Source organism: Manacus vitellinus, unplaced genomic scaffold, assembly GCF_001715985.3.
Source record: "Manacus vitellinus isolate BGI_N305 unplaced genomic scaffold, ASM171598v3 scaffold_33_pilon, whole genome shotgun sequence".
In the NCBI taxonomy this organism is placed as follows: Eukaryota; Metazoa; Chordata; class Aves; order Passeriformes; family Pipridae; genus Manacus; species Manacus vitellinus.
In genome coordinates this window covers 1,754,247-1,774,459 of record NW_021940478.1, presented here as the reverse complement: position 1 = coordinate 1,774,459, position 20,213 = coordinate 1,754,247, and the positions used below count along the sequence as shown (strand labels likewise).

The following is a 20,213-nucleotide window of genomic DNA, read 5'->3' as shown; positions in this document are numbered from 1 at the left end:
CAATAAAACTATGGAGAAATAGCATCATCAGGTTACATACAACTCATTGCTAGGTTTGGAGTCTTTACAAGCACCACATTGATCACTATTTCATGAGCTCATGAAACTACTAATGTGCTCTCATACTCCATGTGAGCCAACATTGAGTGGAGAGAATTGCAGTAGTTTGACAAAGATTTGCCAATAGCAATGCTTAGGAAAATACTGGGTCTAATTCCACATATTTTCTTTCTCATCTTTCATATACCTTTTCATCTTCCTAAAAATGCAACTGTTGGCTTATTGGATCTCTGCCAGTATTGCAACCAGAAATGAAAAGCAAGAAAAGCGTCTCCACTGCAGTCTGAGTAGGTGTTATACTAGATATATCACTTCAGAGGATAAAACTGCCTACCTTGAAGACAGAGATGGAAAAAAGCAATGTTACAGTCCCTGGTAAGGTCTTTATCTCTCTTTCTGAAATTTTATCTTGCGTGCTTCTTTTTTTGCCCTTCCCTCCCTCCCCACTGCAAGTTTCCTTGTTCAGTCTCCTTCCCCCTGTTCCACCACTGTTTCTTCCTTCTTGTTTCTTTATCAGAAATATGTTGTTGCTTTTTTTTCTCTTTGCTGGTCAAGAAGAATGCATCCTCCAGCCTCTGCTCCCTCTGCTCCAACCACTCTTTCTTTATTTTAATGCTCCTTGACCTAATCTGTCACCATTGGTAAGCTTCTCTGATTCAAAGGCCAGCTGTACCCCGTGGAGTTTCACATTCTGCCTTCAAAGCATGAATGTTGTTTTATTGCTGTGAGAAAATTTCAGCTTTATAATTTTTCTTGATTCTCTGAAATTTCAGTATCATTTTGGTTGAAATGTTTTTAAATTATTTCTGCCCAAGGCAGACCATCAGTGTAGAAAATTTAATCCTAAATAATTTGTTTGGTAAATTTATAAGCAACTCTAAAAGGATTCTTCTAATGGGAATTATTAAGCAGTGTTAAAAAATAGGTTATGATGCCACCTTGTTTTAAAGTTACTGTCATGTGTATGAATAAGTATATGGTTGAATAACTGTTTTGCCTTAGATGCCCATGTGCATCTATACTATTCAGTATACATAGATACTGGATTTTAAGCAACTGACCATATCAACAGAAACAAGAGTTCATGACAAAGTATGGCTTTTCTAGAGTTAAACCTTAACTCCCAAAGTCAGTCTAGTTTAAGGGTGCAAGTGTGACTTGCAGTAACTATGCCAGAATAAATTAATATATGTCTAAGATAAGATAGGTTCACTCTAGCTGAATAAAACCCTAAAAGAAATATACCAAAATGCTTTGCAGAAAAGGGAGTAAGTACACATTCATGGTCTCTGACTTTCTTGTTCCAGAATAATTCCACTAGACCATTTATTTTCTTTGACTTCAGAATGTGGCATAGTTATGTCTCCCTCTCCCTCTGTGTGTGTGTGTGTGTGTGTGTGCGTGTGCGCTTGTGTAGGATAGACTTTTGTGTATATACAAAAATTGTCATTTATTACCTACTTCCTGGTTGCAACTTAAATGACAGAAGAGAAAATGTTAAAAGGAACTGAATTTTTTAACTTGATATTTAACACTTAATATTCTGTTCATTGTCCAAAGCAGTCCAGCTTTAAAAAGCTATTTCCAAGCCATGTTTCACGTTTCCATATATTTCCACATATTTATGTCTCCCTTCACAATAATTTAATTTGTTGGTAATACCAAAATGAAAGTGAACATTTTATTCTAAGACAATCGTCAGCTTTCCACTATGGATTCAAAGCTTAGTTCTAATATTTTAGGAGACAAAAGCACAGTTGGTACTTTCAGAAAAAAAAGTACCGTGAACTTTACTTTCAGACCAATGTGATAGGGTTTGTTCAAAATAAAAAAATCTTACATTTCCAGTTTTGCACAAATAAATGGGTAAACTTGGAAGAGAGCATAGATGTCTCAATATTGTCAGTTCTAAATTGATTACTGGGAACTGTGAATGTGTCTTTACATAGCGCAATATCAAATTCTGTCAGAGACTAGGAAGCTCCAGAGTTAGATTCTGCAGCCTTCTCCTTTCCTCTGAAAGGACTGAGAATGAAAGTCTTTGGAAACCAGGAGCAGATGGACATACGGCAGTTCTGATTTTTATATTGATACAACAATGAGAAAGGGAGAAGGAAAGAATTCTTTTTACAGAAGTTTTATACATGGCACTGTGTATTTATGTACCAAGTACAGTGAAAAGCAATGAATTTAATTGCTTTCCTTGAAAGATTAAAAAGCTGTGACAGTAGATAATTTTTTCAGAAACAAATCTTTTCATATATGGCAGTAAAACGATACTCCCCCTGCCCTTCCTCTTGGGTTTTTGCTACTTTACATGTTTCTATCTCCAGATGATGTCTTCATATGCTGGTATATCATGTTGCTTAAATGCTGACTTGCTCATCTGCCAAAAGGTTGTGCTTAGGTGATGGGTCATTTCTGTTCCTCCTAATTATTACAAATAAGAGAAAGCAACAGCAGCTGGTTACATTAGGAAGTGATACCAGTCATGATAAGGATCTTACCTTTCTTTTTTTTGTTGTCTTTTCTCCTGACAGAAGCTGAGAACAAGCAGAATAGGTAACACTGAGCAACCTAACAACAGTCAGTAGTCTATTTCTGTATTAGATTTTCTAACAATGAAATAGTTTTCACTGTAACTTTCTTCCTCACTCCCAAATACATTTTTCAGCTTCTATTTTAAGAGAATTTGGTTATGTTTTTTTCTTTTTTTGGAAGACTTTTCTACAACCAGAGAAAGTCCCTTATGACACTTCTTAGATAGAGCAATACTGACATCCATTGGTTTAATCTTATGTGACTATTTGTTAAATCTCTTCTAACTAATGTACACATAACCCTCTACAGTATCACAATGAAAGGATTGAACTTGATATGATCCAAGGAGGATTGTGCTAAGTCCAATTTGCTGTATTAGAAACATGAAACCCACTCAGATTAACTTGATGAAAAGAAACACATTGCAAAATGTGAATTCCAAATACAGTGACTGAAATAAAAAGAGGTATCACAAGTATCAAAAGGTGCAAATATTATGGGGAATTAATAGTGATGCTGAATTTTTTTTATAACCTCTGGAAATGTGAAAATACCTAATTTTATATGAACCTGTCTTGTTTTGTATTAATCATAATGCAAAATAGTGAAGTATGAGGAAAAATCTCAGAATCACAAAATGTTTCTGATCTAATAGGAAAAGCAGTTTAATAAACAAAATTACTCTCTGGTTTCTTCTGAGCCCTCCAAGTATTTCATTTAACTTAGCAGCATGCTATTTTTTAAAATATGTACATATATATATTTAATAAACATTGCTGTAAGATCACTGGTGATACAGTAAAGTGGTTATATTTAATCAAGAAATACACATCACAAAAAGCGGAGGTGTTTTCAGTATTCATTAGTACGACAAGCTAAGCAGATGAGGCTTAGACTTCAAAACCAGAGAACCATTCTGGCAGTGAAGAGAGGGCGACAGGCTTTAACAAAAAAAGCTTTCCGTTTGCTGTACCCTCCCACCGCATTCACTTGCAAATCACTGTGTGCTCGGAAAAGCCTGCACTTCCCCGATCTCCAACCTTCCCAGGGTAAGTGCTGCGGCTCTGTCAGCAGCGCCTCTCTCTCCCGCTCCCCTCCTCGGAGAGAGAGTGACAGCGTGTGTGTGTGTGTGTGTGTATGTGTGTGTGTGTGTGTGTGTGTGTGTATCTGGGCACGCTGTGTGTGTGTGTGGTGGTGTTCCTTCCCCCCCCCCCCCAATCTGGAGCTCTGAATGAAAGCCAGTCGGAGGGAGAGCTCCCCCTTAGCTTTGGTTCCCGACTGTCCAGAGTTAAGTGATGCTGGGAGAAAAAGCCTGAGTTAGATCCAAGTAGGATCAGTCTTAAAAAATAACAGGAGAAAACCGACCCAAAAAAAAGGACTCTAATAGCTCGTTTTTCATTTGGTTGGGGTGGACTTTCTCAGAAGCAGAATAAAAGGTAGGAACCTTTCTTATTTTCTTTCTATTGATATTACTATAATTATTATAGCACAAGCTACAGCATGGTGTTTAATGCAATTCATATATTTGTTCTACTATATAGAACTTTTTACATCTTATAAATATGTGTCAGAAGTAATGACACAAGGGATAGGAAATAACTATTGTGCATTCGCTCCTCAAATTAAACCAATATCATATGTATTCAAGATTGAAACACTAAGCATTTTATGGTTTTTTTTTCTCCTAGCAAGCAGGCTCTCTTTTAAGTAGCAGTTTCCATCTGTATTCAGTTCTTGCAAATTCAGTGTGGGGGGAACAATAGTGATTGAATTGAAAAAAGCACAGTTTTTTGTAGTGTAACAGTTATGAACATAGCATGAGACATACACATATGTGCCCTCACTGACTGTATACCTGTGCAAGTCTGTTGCAGCTTTCACTGTTATTCGTTCTGCCCTGAACTGAATTTCAGAAAAATTATCCACACTCACACTCGCAGCAAATGCTTCTTATGAAGGAAATCCCTGTGGAGAGGGATAGCAGAGTGAATACAGGAAATATTTCAAATATCTGTACAGAGCTATATGCATGCAAATGGGGAAAATATCGCCTGGCTTGACATTTCAGTAAAGAGGGAGTGGAGGGAGAAGAGAAAAGGAGGGGGAAGAAAGGAAAAGGTGGAGGGAGGAAAAATTTAGTCTACACCTGTGTGAGCATTTATTGTCACTGCTGCAATAAAATCCATATTTGATGTGGTGTTAAATTAATGCAGCACAATACAAGTCTAAATCCATGCTTCCAACTACTAACTATTGATGGCATTGTCAGCTGTGTTAGGAATTTTCAATAGGCTAATACTGTACATGAGTCTACTTGCAGCTGTAGAACTCTAGCAGTCCTTCGGCTTAGGAGAATGCATCTGCACGTGCAGTCAGTGACAAGTAGCAACCAGCATTTTAAAACTGACCTATCATCGCTGTTGCCTATAATCTTCATCTTTCATTTCAGTAAAAGCATCTGTATTATCCCAACTGCGTTCCCATTGCTTTTAAGGTATTTTTTGAGTTATACAACTTGTTGTGCATGTTTGTGTATATGCATATATGGGTGTGTATGTGCACAGGGTGAGGAAGCAGGTTTGTAGAAAATTGTGGGTTTTTGTTGGGTTTTTTTTTTAAAGATAGTAGGCTTTAAATATACATGGTGACATTACTGGAGGGGAAAAGCAGAGAGTGGGAGACTGGAACATACTTCTGAATCTCTAAATCCTTTTTAAATATGCTGTTTATTGGGGATATTATGAGTCTGGTACAAGCATTTATTGAGATTTTTCCAGTTACTCAAACTTTTATGTTAATTGTTTACTTTTTGAATTTAATAGTAATCTGTGCTGTTTCAGAGGAGGAAAAGAAAGAAGGAACTTAGGGAACTAAGAAAAGCAAGAAGGAAACATAAGCTGTCTTCCTCAGGAGTTGAAAAACAGTTTTGTGGAGTCAATATGGGTTTATGTCAAGAGAGGAATACTTCTTGGATTATAAACTGTTAATCTAATTTGTGCCTGAGAGAGTCTTCTCATATTTTTATATACTTTGTTACATAAAAGTTTGAATGAAGAGGTGAGATCATTTCTTTAGTAGCTTCTGTTAATTTTAGGTTAGATTTCTCTCTGGTTTTTTATGTGTGGTGTCAAGACAATTTTGTACACTCAAGTAGGAACTTTGAAATGTCTGAAGAGTACTGACTATAAGGCATATATTTAAGCTTGAAACTGGTTCTGATTATTTGATTTTTTGTTACTTTGGATAGCATTGGAAAATATGTGTTGGCTGCTTGCCTTGCCAACCCTTTTATATTCATAATGCTTTGTAACAGTTCACGGAAAAGAAAATAGCAAAATACATCTTAAAGAGTATACATGTAGGACCTTATATATTCTTAAACAGTTTTGTTGGTTTTGCTTTAGAGTAAATTAGTGTAGATAGACTAAAACTTCGTACTTGCATGTTTTCAGTAGACAAAGGATCTGTGAAGAAACTGATGAAATACTGAAATGTGCTCACAGTAGACACTGTGGTTACTGTTCTTTTCTGTGCCTAGTTGCAGTTGAAAAACACACGAAAATAATGTTATATGTGGCAGCAAATGAACACATAATTAAATGTAGAGACATATTCATAAAATACACATTTATACATGCAAAGCAGTATACAAATTTCAGCTGACTAATATAAGGTTTTTTTCTTGTTAAATAATTAAATGGAAAAGTAAGAAAATGTAATTTGAAAATAATATCTGCCTCTGATTCTGAGAGAATAATTTCCTGATCTCAACGTGATTTCCCAAGGAAACATGTGAATGAAATAGAGCCTGTCTCATCTGGATAATTCTATGCAGGTGACTTAGTTGCTAGGTCTGTTAACCATATTTACAGGCAGATTGCAGGTCAAAGAAGAATAATGTTGTACCCTATCACACCACTGGGTTGCAGCACTAGTACAGGGGGGTCAAATGAAGATTGAAATACTGTTGAATAGTAGTAATAGGATGAATGTAGGGTTATGATAACATTATTTTAATTGATTAATTATTATCACTTGAAATCAAGTTCGTAAACACCAAGGTACTTTAAGGTCACATTATGTCCATCATAAATCGAAAAAAATCTACTGTATAGTTAATTCTTCAATATTATGTGGCAGACAGAAATGGAAGCAAAACACTGATTATTTGGGCAGAAAATAAGGGTTTAAGAAACATTCTGCTATGAGCTTTTTAATAACATACTATTCGATGTATCATTTATTGTAAAGGAGGAAAATTGAAATTAAAAGAATATAAGCTGTTTTCTTATGAGCAGTTTAAAATATGCCTGAGTAGAACATTATGAAGAGAGACTTCACTGCACCTAAGGATGCCCCATCATAACATGCTTTCAATTTCTCCAGATAGTTTGGAACTATCAATAAAAGACCGTAGAAACTAGAGGTACAGTTCACTGAAATATTGATTGACTAAACAACACTCACACTGCACATCCTGTACCTTCAGATCTACTAATATGAACACGTGCTTTTTGATAAAAAACCCGTACTTCCTCTATTGTCCAATTTCTGGAAAAACTTGAAAGCCAAAAAAAAAAGAAAAAAAAGAAGAAACAGTGGTAAGGTGAGCTCTAAATGTTCCCCAAATCTCTCTTCAGGCCAAGAGGTACTCCTATGTTAAAAGTTGCTTGTTTTTAGCTCCCTGGATTTACAGCTCTTCAGCTTTGAATCCTTGGTGTGAATTCTCTAACATGTCTGTTTCTGTGGGTTAACAACTTTACAGCAGAGCAATAGGAAAAATCATCATCTCTAGGGAGCTAAATGTGTTAACAGGCTGCATTACTGCACACAGAAGAAAAAAATCAACTGGACCTGCGCACTGCTCTTTTCCTTGCTCTGTTTTCATCTGGTGGGAAGCCAGAACACCACCCAACCAAAGGCTACTGAGCTTGTATGTTCTCTTTATTGGTTTATCAGTCTATTTTTTAATATGTGGAGGATCTGCCAAAAATCTGCCAGGTGAAGCTTTATACACATTTCTTTTTACATGCAATCTTCCTGATTATTAAATGTCAGAGACAATTACCTCAAATATGTGTGTGTGTGTGTGTGTGTGTGTACAGTAGAGGTAAAACAGGGACAACCTTTAGCTGGTATAGGGATTGCATTCTAGCAATCAGAATACTGTAAAAGTTTTTTTCTTAATTTATCTCAGCATTTTATTACTTGACTTTTTCTGTAAGCTCCCACTACTGTTTCTTGCTTTTATGAACGTATATGAAATAGATAATGTTTATCACTTGTTTGTTAAAGAAGTGTGTCCAGCAGGAGACATAAAGTTCTAGCAACACCTCAGAGGTTCTCCCCAGCTTGTACTGTCACAGGACATCTGCTCTGGGATGCAAACTCAAGTCTGCTAATATCTGTACCAACAGGCTGCATCAGGGGAATACAGAGATTTAGGAAGTTAACTGGGTACAATGAAAAGCAACATGGCAGGTGTCCTTTTTAATATTATTCCCACATGTACATCGTTCTTTACATAATGCTTTTATTTATAAATTCATTACAACATCTCTCAATCGTAAATCAAAGTGAATAATGAATCATATTCAAAGAGTAAGGAATCATGTAGGGAAGAGGGCATGTGTGTGTGTTTATGAAAAGGTAATGATTCAAAACATTATTTGTAAATAGCTATTTCCAGAGTTCTGTTGCTCAAAAGCTGTAACTGTGTTCTTCTGTGTTTTACAAAAATAAAAAAACCTCTCCAAATATTTTCTCATGAAGAACCGTGTATGATATGAGATACCTGTATGAAAGATGTATGTTTTGTGATTTTATTGTTTATATTCCATCACTTATCACATTAGAGATTGGTTTTATTGTATCATCCTATTGCAGTGCTTTGCATTACAACATAAAGAACACGAACATACCGTCACTTAGCTAGATCAGATCACAATCGTCAAAGATGAGTGCAATCCTCATGAACTTTACAGTCCTATAATATCCAAATTTTTAGGACACAAAGAATGGATACCAATGTAATTTGAAGCACTATGAGCAAGGCTCAAAATGCAATGTTGAAGAGGACTATTATTTTTTCTACTCTAAACTACCATAAAATATATATATAATTGAAGTCTTATTGGGTACGTGTGTCTACCACACTTCAGTAGTTCAAATGATATTTACACTTATTTAGTGAATGCTACTCCAAGAGCAAACACAAATAAACAGATAAACCTGTGTCTAGGAAACTTAGATGCTGTGCATTCTGTCACTGGTTCCTCTAAGTATCACAGCCAAGTCTTACTTCTGCTGGAATCAAAGAGAGTTTTGACCATGTTTCATATCTTACACATAAGGTAAAATACATGGAGAAAATTTTTGAGTTTTTAAATGAGGGTGAGAAAAGATGTAAGAACCCAAGGTATGTGTAACTGTTTGGAAGTAATATTCAGGATAGAGGGAGAATGATCAAGTTTATTGTGCTTCTAAGGATTCTAAGAAAAATTATCCCGTAAATGTTTAAAACTTCTTTCTCTTACAAATAGGGACCTGCCATTTTCCTGATGTCTTTTTCACAGGGAGTGGAACTGGGAAATATAAATGCACATTGATTCTATTTGTGTGTTACTTGAAAATTAGTTAAAAGTAGACATTTAGATTAGATGTTAAGAAGAAATTCTTTATTCAAAAGCTTGTGAGGCATAGGAACAAATTACCCAGAGAAGTTATGGATGCCCTATCCCTTGAAGTGTTCAAGGCCAGGTTGGATGGGCCTTTGAGCCACCTGCCTAGTGGATGGTATCACTGCTTATGGCAAGTGAGGGTTGGAACTGGAGGTCTTTCAGGTCCCTTCCAATCCAATGTTTCCTATGACTCTAAAAAAATGTCATTGATTCTCTCCATTATGAAAATTATAAGTAATACATTTACTAGAAGTTTGCATATGCTAATCAGATTGATAAGATTTAATTCTTAAGTTACTGTTAGTTGTTTTTTTTAATGTAGGGGTTATTTAGAAGATGATCTGGATTGTCAGATTATAAAAATAATTGAAAAAGAAAATCCAAGAAAAATAGAAAGAATATAAAGAAAGAAATAGGCAAAATGTGTTTAAAACAAAAAAAATCCCCAAACATGATGAATTGAAGCAAGAGAATGACAGTACTTCAGTTCTTATTTCCTCTCCACCTGTACATAAATTTTAATAGCAAATTATGCAAATAACCCTTCACCAAAAGTTTATATCATGTTATAGATCATATGTTCATTATGAGTACAGATATCTTCTAATTTTTTTATTTCATTTAGTACAGAAAAGTTGTTTAGATGTCAATACTGTTGTCTGCTATTATTATTTTTTCTTGCATCATAATTTTGATCCTGTGACATAAGCTATCCAGAGCTACTAGCCTGCTGTCATAACTTTCTGCTAAAAAAAACAAAGCAAAAGCAACGTTTAATTAAAATAGTATTGTATTAAATGGTAAATAATACTGTAGACCTCGATTTTTGAATTAATTACTGGCATACACCTAATTATTTTGCACCCAAAAGAAACAATTTCCTTTTAAGGTTAGAGAAGTAAAACATTTCATTATAACATGAAATATAGTTTAAGATCTGCTTAAGCATATTACATCCAAGTTCCCTAAATACGCTACTGCTCCCCACTTCCTATGGCCAAGTTTTAAATAGCATTTTTGTCTTCTAATACTATTTCCCTTTGGGATAGTTTCCATAGGCTTTTGGCAGAAATCTGTAGTGTCTATAAAAGAGCAGGATGTAGAACACTATTGTGAGAACCATTTTGGGAAGTGTGATTTTTTTGTTCCTTTGTTGGACAAAGTTTTTTCTGTCATTAGTGTGCTGAGATGTGCCCTTTCCCTTGAGTAAGAGCATGGTGCTCGTGGTGAAGATGTCACTGAAGCTGACATCTTGATTAAAATGGGTGAACAGAGCCCCAGGTATATTAGATACAATTGCTTCTCTCCATGACTTAATACTTAGGGGCATTTTATTAAGCTTCTGATTCAGAAGTTAAGGCAAAAGTGTTATGTGTGACTTGATCTACTTTTTTTCTTCTAGTTGCGACTGAATGGCATGTGTACAGATACATACTCAAATGGATTTTCCTCTGTAATAGTACTCTTATAAAATACATTCTTTTTTTCTAGCTTATACAATTACTTCAAATTTCCCTTCTTAAGTGTTTTCAAATGAAGTAGTACCCTGATTTGCCTAATTAATTTGAGAAAATCTTTCTTCAGGTGAAAATTATTTGTTTATATTATTTAGACAGTTTTTAATCATTCTGATGGTCAGAAGAAACTGACATCCTCTCTAAAATTTATATATATATGTGGAATATACGTACAGGATGGAAAAATAAGACAAAATCATACATTTCTTCTTTCTATCCTTGGTTAGTAAGGCATCTGAACCACTCTGAAATACTTGTGCTATTTGTGAATATACCTTTATTGTGTCTTGGTTTCCTCTAGCTTTCTTTTGAGGTCAGAATAATGAGAATTAGAAACAAAAGAAGACCTAAGGTATAGTGCATTATAGTAATAATCCCTTTAAAGTTTTGATGGGCATAAATCTTCAAGAAAATTTAGGAATCTACAATGTGACTAAGAAAGGTCACTAGGCTTGAGATATTCCAAACTGCATACCTAAAATTTTGTGACAAAGAAGGAGAAATAATTTAAGTTCTGAAATGAGAAGTTTGGGTTTAAAAAAAAAAAGTAACAGCATAATTGCATTTCACCACATTCAGAAGTTTAAATGATGTTTGTTGTATTGTGTTTTAGAACTGAATTTACAAACAGTCATGTACCAGTGAGCTTTTAAGTTTTCATTTCTAACAACAATCACTTAGCTGAAGTTAAACACAAATGGCAAAGCTCAAAGTAGTTCAGCCTTCTAAATTACAGGATCAAAAGCCCTGTGTTAACGCAGCAGTAAGTTCTTGTTAAATTTTGGGTTATGCACATTCAGGAGAGAAAATACCTGCTCGTTCCTTTCTCCATGGCTGCAGCCATCGAGATCCAACCAGTAAATGCTTATGTATGTATGGCCTAAGGTTGTTTTGCCCCTTGAACAGACTGTGAAAGTCAGGTCTAATGGCGTAAAAGCAGCCTAGGTGGACCCACAGCTGCCAGTTAAATGGTTCAAGCTCAATCTCTGGAAAAGCACCCAGACAGTCTTATCTTAGAGGTATCTGTGACTATTGGGTCATTTTAGATTTTAGTGATGTGACTGGTTCCTTGTTATTCTGGGTATGCTGGTTGGAGTCCATTTCTAACTCTAGTATATTAAAATCCTTCTTGAAACTGGGCTATTAGTTATCAGGAAAATAGCATTAAAAAATTGTAGTGTAATAATGGTATGATGATTGAAAAAAAAGAATAAAGAATTAAAGTCAATTCTAAGTAAACAAAATTCATCTAAATGATTCTAATGTTTAATCAGGCCCTGACTTCCAAGTAATCTATTAGTGCTTTAAAATACATGAGCTAAAATGAAGTGATGTGAATAAAAAAATGTTTGAGGGTAGTTTAATATTTTTCTGTACAATGAAAAATACTGGCAATGAAGATCAGGACAATTCTGACACTGTTTTTAATAGTTGCTTTGCTGGATATTTAATAGATAAATTAAATGTGTGACATTAAGCAATTTCCAGGGAAGTGATTGTGTTTTGAATTTTTTTTTGTCCCACATGAAGCTTTGGGTTTTTGTTTCAGTTTGGCTTTATGCAGTTAGTCCACTCTGAGCTGTTTGTGTCATGTAGTAGTACTCTTTGTGAAGTATGAGGTTTTGCTGTGGGAATAGAAAAGCATTTACTTGACCAGCTGATATCCTATAAACTAGAAATATAGTTTCTTCAATATTCTTCACATTATATACCATACAGTTTTTTAAAGAGTTCACTAAATTTGAGATCAGCTTCTTTTTTTTTTTTTTAATTGCAGTTGGGATGGAAGATTGAGTGGAGTAAAGACGTAATTCCTAATACATAGATTGTTGAACTTTGATAAATTTTCCTTAGGGAAGACTATAACTTTTTGATGTTTTTTTCTTATGTCTGTTTAGTTTTTTATTAATATATCTACTGATTATGTTCTTACTTCCCTGTCCTAAAAAGGAAATATGTCATTCTGAATGTCCACTGCTTGTTCTTTGCAATTTGCAGGACACTTAAGCTTTAGTAAAACAATTTTTCTCTCCATATTCATCAACTCTGTGGTAAGTCTCTGCATCACAGTGCTTGGTCAAAGTAAGTAGAATGGTATTCATAACTTGCTAACCAAATGGAAAGTCAAATACTGAAGACATTTCTTGTGCAATTCCCTGAAAAGTTTGTTCATTTTTTCAGATGGGAGCCCTAGGAATGCAGATATTTTTAATCTTTTAGTGCCATCTCGTGGCAAGAGGATAATTGTATGAAACAAGGAGATAGTCTTTTCTAGCACACAGTTTCTACGCTTACCAGCAAAATTCCTTGCTTTGGCGATAGATATGTACGTATGAATTTTAATAGTGAATGTAAAATGGCAAACCAAATCACTCACAGGACAAAACTCTCTTTGTTTTTTTTTTTTTTGCAAGGGTCTATAAATATCAATTTGAGAAATCTCACAAAAATTGACTGTCATTACCACATAGAAATAGATTTTTAGTCTGTCGCATTAGATCCCTGTAGAACTCTTAAATCCTTAACTGATTCAAGGCAATTGTCAATAGATTTTTATTGTATTAGTGCATTATATCTCTGTAGAATACTTTAATACTTAGCTAACTCAAGGCAATATCCACTTCAGCATCCTGTAATGTTTAACAGAAAGCTAAGATCTGTGGTAGCATTCTTGTTTTTCATTTTACTTTCTGGTTTTAGCTCAGGAAAATTCATACCAGCCTGCATTCAAAAAAGCAGTAACAGTACAAGAATGCTATATATTTTCCTGATATTTTCACTGGGATTCAGCAAAATGAGTGATTTTGGTTTTGTGCTAAGTGAATACTAATTTAATACCTTGGGTTTTTTTAAGATAATGCCTGTAGGTGTCTGTAATCAGTACAGATCATATTCTTGCTCAATTTCTGAAGGAGTTTTCTATGTCATAGTCCATATTTGATTCCTTAGCCATAACTTCCATTCTAATTAAAATTCCTAGATTCAAAAATACTACTCCCTGTAAAGTGCTGGAAAAAAAGTAAAGATGTCACTCCTGCTTGTACTTAAATTTTTAAGTCAGGGGTTCTCATTCCTTCAAAAGAAAGGTTGATTTTTTTTCCTTTTTGAAAGACATATATTATAGTCTGCTTCAGATAACATGAAAATATGCTCATCATTGAAAATCTATTGCAAATTATTACTTTGTGAGTTATTATTCCTCCCAGCTGAGGGAGGAAATGCTATCAATGAAAATTAGTAAAACACTGTTTAAGATCTCACCTTTGAAATAGAAGTAGTGTTCCAATTGGATATTTTTGTAATGTCAGATGCTTTCACTACTTTCTGTACACATGACCAATACTGCCTTGTTCTGTATTACACGCTTTTTAAATTTGTTCAGAAAATAAAAATATTATAGGAATAGCAATACAAGATATGTTTTCTCTCGATTATATGGTATATATTAAAATCTTAGTCACTAGAATGTGATTTTTAATAGACAATCACTGAGGTACAGTTGTATGCTGTGCCAGCTCATCACTGTGATGAATCAGTCAACAGCTGAAGCATTCCTTTTGGTTAGAGATAGTGTGATTTCTTTGCTTAAGGTTAACTGGGTTAGATAGAGATAAAACTCTGTTGCCTATCAGCAAGAATGGAGAGAAGAATCATAACATTAATGTAAGAAGATACAGAATTTCAACAGTTTTGTACATGTATGTGATAATGCCACGATTTCCTCCTCATCTCAGTAAAATTCTACTAACAAGTAACACACTCAAACAGTTTTCTCTCCTTCTATATCTGCCTCTTATAGTACACTTTGCCTACAATATTAAAGTAAGTGAATTAACAAAAGAAAGAGTTGCAATTGCTCATTCAAGTGAATTGACATGGTGTGAAGTTCCTTACAAGGAAAACAAATCTAAATGCATGTCACAGTTTCGATAGAAACATGGACAGAAAGGTGTGAAGCTTAATGCTTTGAAAATGAAATCTTAAAAAGTTTTCCAGAAAGTTATTTCCCCAAATTCCAACTTAACATCTTGTTCTGGATTAATACACGTTTGTAAGCATGTCAGTAAAATTTTCATGTGGTTACATTTAATGCAAATTGAGCACAGAATTTTTTAAAGAATATTCAAGAGAGGAGATGTAGAATGCTTTGGAGGGTGTTTTGTACATTTAGTTTAAGGGTTTCTTAAAACGTATTCACTTATAAAAGCTTCAGGTAGGCAGGTAGCATGCTTCACATGAAAAACACGGAAGTAGACAGGCAAAAAATCAAGCACAGATACAGAAAGATGATTCAGAATGTCATAAATTACCAAAAAGAAAGTCTCCAGTGAGATGTGATTGTGTTCATGCAGTGCAAAAAAGCAGAAATATAACTGATGTCAGTTGACGTTGTGGAGGAACAATGGATTGATTGATATGCATCCCTGAAGCACTTCAAATAAGCATTCACTTAATTTCCTGAACAGAAGAGTTTTGAAATTTAGAAAGTGTTGTAAAGGTTGCATCTCTTAATTCACATGAAAATGCAGTGCACCATCCTTCAATAAATGAAGGATAAAACCATATGTAAAAGAAGCATGATATTCAGATAGAAGAAATAATAGTTTGGCCAAGGATTTGAGTAGAAATAAATTTGACATGAGATTAAGTGAATTTGCAGACAGTGCTATGTGGAAAAGATGGACATAAAGAAGATGAAGGGAAAAAGAGTATGTAGATAGTTAGGAAACTGTTTTGAAAAGATGAAATAATTCAATCAATCAAAGTCTTCATTGAAGTTAGAGAGGGAAGAGGAAACATGGTCAATTAAAGTGATTGTTCCTATTTGTGGAGCATCTAGAGGTGAAAACAAAACAGAAATTAATTATTTTGTGATTATATTCAGGAAAGTCTGGAAATATGTAGAGGTCCATTTCAGAATATGTTTTTGAAAGAAGTAGAATTGTTAGAATCTCCTCATCTCTATTGTAAAATCCCTTGTATGGCCTCTCTGCAAATTACACCTGTTGAATAGTAGATTTTTCTCTTTCAATCCCAGAGTGTATAATTTAGTTAGAATTTTAGGCAGGTAAGTAAATACATTATTTATGCTGGAAACCGTTAGATCCTGTATATAAAGGAGAGACTGAAAAGTGTCTGTCACCTAACTTGTCTAGATGATCAAAAGGAAAAAAATGCTTTTAAAACTTATTCTGGGGTTAGACTGTCAGATAAGGTTGATCGCTGATCTGTGGAACTTGTGTATTTAGTGTGTACTCCTGACTGTCAAAATTACTTATATCTAGTGTGACAACCATCTAGTCTAAGCAACATGTACCTTGACTGTGGTAGTGAAAGAAAAAAAGCCATCCTGCTGTACAACTGCAGTAGTATATAACTGACATGTTTCAGGGCCTGTATACCTAGAGAAATTCTAAACAAGACATAAAGGTCACAAAAGCACAGTTTCCCAACAATCACAGCCACTGTTCTTACATCCTAAAAGTAGGTATACCGTCTTTTCAGACACCTGCAGAAACAGACTGAATGAGTTTGCTGCTATGACTTTAGCCTTTGGAGATTACAATACTCAGGGCAAACTGAGAAGGGCTGTTTAAGTTGAAAAGAGAAGTGCTAAAATAGGAGTTGTGACACTGACATGTACTTTTTGACATTAGGTTAAAAAATCTTTCCTTTACCAAAGTGAACTTGGTTCTTTTCTCGTGAGGATGAACAGAGAAGACTAGGTATACATTAGCTGCAAATGAAGCAATTTTTTCCTTCCCTAAGTTTTACAGTGTAGAAATAATTTAAACACTCTTATAAGCTTGAATACAGAAATAAGACAAAAACTAAAATTATTTCTTATTGGACTGATGTAATGAAGTCAATGTGCTTCAGAAATAAATCTATGTTTTCCTGCAATGGATTTATATCCATCTTCTCTAATGTAAAGCACTATGAAACACTGTCATGGAGATAACTGTCCCTTTTTAGTAAGCAAATAGTCAGTGGAATTCACAGAATATTCTGAGCTGGAAGGGACCTGCAAAGATCATTGAGTCTAATCTTAAGTGAATGGCCCATATGGGGATTGAACCCACGACCTTGGCAACTAACCAACTGAGGCAACAAAAACCAAAAGAAATTGCAGTTTCTTAAAAATGGGAGCAAAATTCCCTGCCTTAACACGTTTAAAAAGAATTTAACAATTTTTTAATAGCCTCAAGATGTCTTATGCAGGACAGAAACATTTTCAGAGAAAATAAACCCTTATGTCTCTAGAACTGCCTCTCCAAGAGCAATCAATCAAGTTCTTCTCAGCCAAAGAAAAAAATACATCTCCAGATATTCCACTGGCCTTATGCTAGTCTTAGACCAGGCTATAGCTCTTTTCTAGCTCCTCTGAGTTTCTGACAACTGATTTACATGAGAAAGAAATGGTGACAGTGATCAGCTTTCCTGCTTTCTCTTTGTTAGTCTACATTGCTATCCACAAGGACTCCACAGTTTTTGAAAAGACCATATTAGAGTCTTTCTTCCTACTAATTTAAAAAAAAAAAAATCCCGAAGGAGAGTAAATAAGAACTAATCTGCACTGCCTCTTTCTGTGTGTTTTGGTACTTTCTCTGAAAGGCATTTTAGTTAACAGCAGCAGTCAGGTGCTCTTGTCAATTAGGCCATGCTTGAAGTACTGTGTGCTTGTTCAGGTGGAAGAGTCATGCATGTGAAGAACAGGAAATTCAGGGCTGGACAGCACTGGGGAAGCTCCTCAATGTCAGTGGATTTCTCATGTCCTCTTCATAATTAGAGGGAAAGAGTTTGCCTCCAGGAAGGATTAAAAGCCACCTCCTACTCTGCGTCGCAAACTTGGAGCTTGTATGAAGAAAACTGCAGAAGTTTGAGGGCCAGAGCATGTTGATAAACTCACATGCTTCTGTGCAGGGGAGACTCAAGCATTTCAAAAATTATTTAAGCTTGTATTTAATTTCCATAAGTGTTGGCAGGATTTGATCAGATTTATAAATTTTAGCACATTTTATTTTTTTCTTTTAATACTTTGCAGATGTGTACACACTTGTACTTTGGCCAACTCAGTCCTTAATCAAAGCTGTGCCTTGTTTTGAGACTAATTTTCTAGCAGAAAATAAGAATAAAACAACTCTGTATTTCTGAGGTTAACTATTTTTAACTTCCACTTAGCCATCAATCTTACATATTTGTCTCAGTTGATGCCTAGTAGTACTGTGTTTAGGATGCATCATTTTTTCAGACAATTCACTGGTTTCCACCTTGATTTTAATAAAAGGGTAATTTTAATTTCTCAAGAAATTTTTAGAAGGCAGTGTCTTTTTGCATAACCTTTCAATGATGTCCAGTAAGTATTTGTCAGGTAGTTGATTTAATTGATTTAAGAACCGCAGTGCACATTCTGCTTAAGTAATGAAACGAAGAGGACATTGGAATGAATGAATCTTACATAGAATACACGTGATCAGAGCTTGTCCTGGCAGAGAAATGCAAAAGGAGAACGTAGCTGATCATTCTTATTACCTAGGAAGCACTTAATTGTGCTTTTGCTTCAGGGCGCATTGAGTAGAAATTTTCACATCTAAAGCAATATATAAAATTATATATTTAATAAAACAGTAACAAGTTATCTCACTTAAATACTACAGTGTTGTAAGTCTCACACTGCCAAATATTTTAGGATTATTAAGTCTTCCACATAAGACTATAATATCAAATGATAAGGGAAATCAAATTACAAACTTTCATTTATGTGCTTTTTTATGCACATATTTTACTCCTAAAATTTCAATGTTATATATTTCTCTTCACAAAGTTATAACCAAAATTTTTGTAATGTTTTTATGTTGCCCAACTATTATCCAGAACTTGATCACCTACTTTCTTTCTGTGCTGTGTGGGTGCTCGTATTATGATGTTCCTTTTATGTGTTATGTTCTTTGCTTATGACATATTTATGTTCATTACTTCTCACTTCATATTTCCTGCCAACCACAGATGCTTGACTTTCATCTGTATGATGTAATATAACAAATTAAAAATTGAATGCTTTGAAATCCTAGTTCTTGTGAAAGACTGGTTTACTGTGACAGGCTAAAAAGAGCCTGAAGTCCTTTGTGAGAAATATTATTATGTAGCTGAAACATAGAATTATTTTTTATATCAAGATATATGAATTCTGGCTCGGCATACAAAATTTCTGGTTTAGTGTGTCACTAAGTACTGTCATATCTCTTCCAGATATAATCTTCATGGGCTATATAACCAGGATCCACAAAAATTGGTTAAATTTGAATAGACCTAATTTTGGTAACAATGCCCTGAAACCACATAAAAGACGATGTGGCACAGTAGCAAGGAGAAACAGTAAAAAATTTTTCAGACATCAATAATCATGGGATAAGTCCTTTTACATCTACCTGGAAGAACAAACTATCTCCAGGGATCAGTACACACATCCAGATAATTCTGGAGATGCTATGATACTTTGCATATGCTTACAAATATATTTTTCTAGTGTTCACTCTTTTACTCATTTTTAAACATTGATTTTATAGTGCTTTTAAGAATATTCAATGCTCAACAGTGTTCATGATGTACAGCTACAGTTTCTGGATAATTTTCAGTATATATAGGCTATTATTTATGAAGATTTAATTAAAGATAAGTAAGTTTTTATCATATATCACTTATTAGGTACTGATAGGTATGCGAAGCAATGGGGGTTATTGAGTTGCAGCAGTGTTTGTGCATAAGCACTGATCTCTTATCTATATGTGCATTGCCTTGTTTGCATAACAGCAAAGATTTCAGAATTACTGAAAGCTGCTTTTTGTCCATTTATTATATAATAATTAAGGAACACAACCACCACTAACCCCCTCCCCCCCCAAACTATATCCACTCTACTCAGTCTGTGGTCTTATTACCTGACAGAAATTTGAGTTATACAGGTGGTTGGACAGCACATGAAGGTTATTGAGTGAAATATAAAATAAATCATAATATCATAACTGATTTTTTTTTTTGTTTTGAACTTAAACTGAACTAACAATCAGTATTCAGCCTAGAAAGGGAGCACTGCTATTACCACTAAATACCAAATAAAACTTAAAATCAAGTCTTCTGTTTATTTGAGATTATACAGTTATGAGTTTATAGGTTTTGAGAACAGCACTCTATCTCAGTTTCATCCTGGGAACTTGTCCTACTAGTTGAACTGGTTTACATATAATCTCTGTGGCTCTTTCCTTGTAAACACCGTGGTGGAATTTGGTTATCCTCTTCAAAAACCTTCCATCTGCCTTGAGGTCTTGTGCCATAATTGAAAAAAATTGGTTTATGGGGGAGAGAAGAACCAGGATGTCTTAGCTGTTTAATGTGAGATGAAACACATAACCCAGGG

General features: G+C 34.6%; 1 protein-coding gene across 3 annotated transcripts in view; it reads left to right on the top strand.

Annotated features, from left to right (window-relative positions):
* The first annotated feature begins 331 nt into the window (after positions 1–331).
* The window catches only part of CDH10 (cadherin 10), a 97,559-nt gene continuing 77,677 nt past the window's right edge, over positions 332–20,213 (top strand). Inside the window, exon 1 of one of the 3 annotated variants that reach the window (XM_029961406.1) lies at positions 332–435. The gene's annotated coding sequence lies outside the window, so the exon portion shown is untranslated. Of the gene's footprint in view, positions 436–3,608; positions 3,651–3,844; positions 4,038–20,213 lie in introns of those variants that run through there. The other 2 variants (XM_029961404.1, XM_008919461.2) reach the window with 2 other exon arrangements.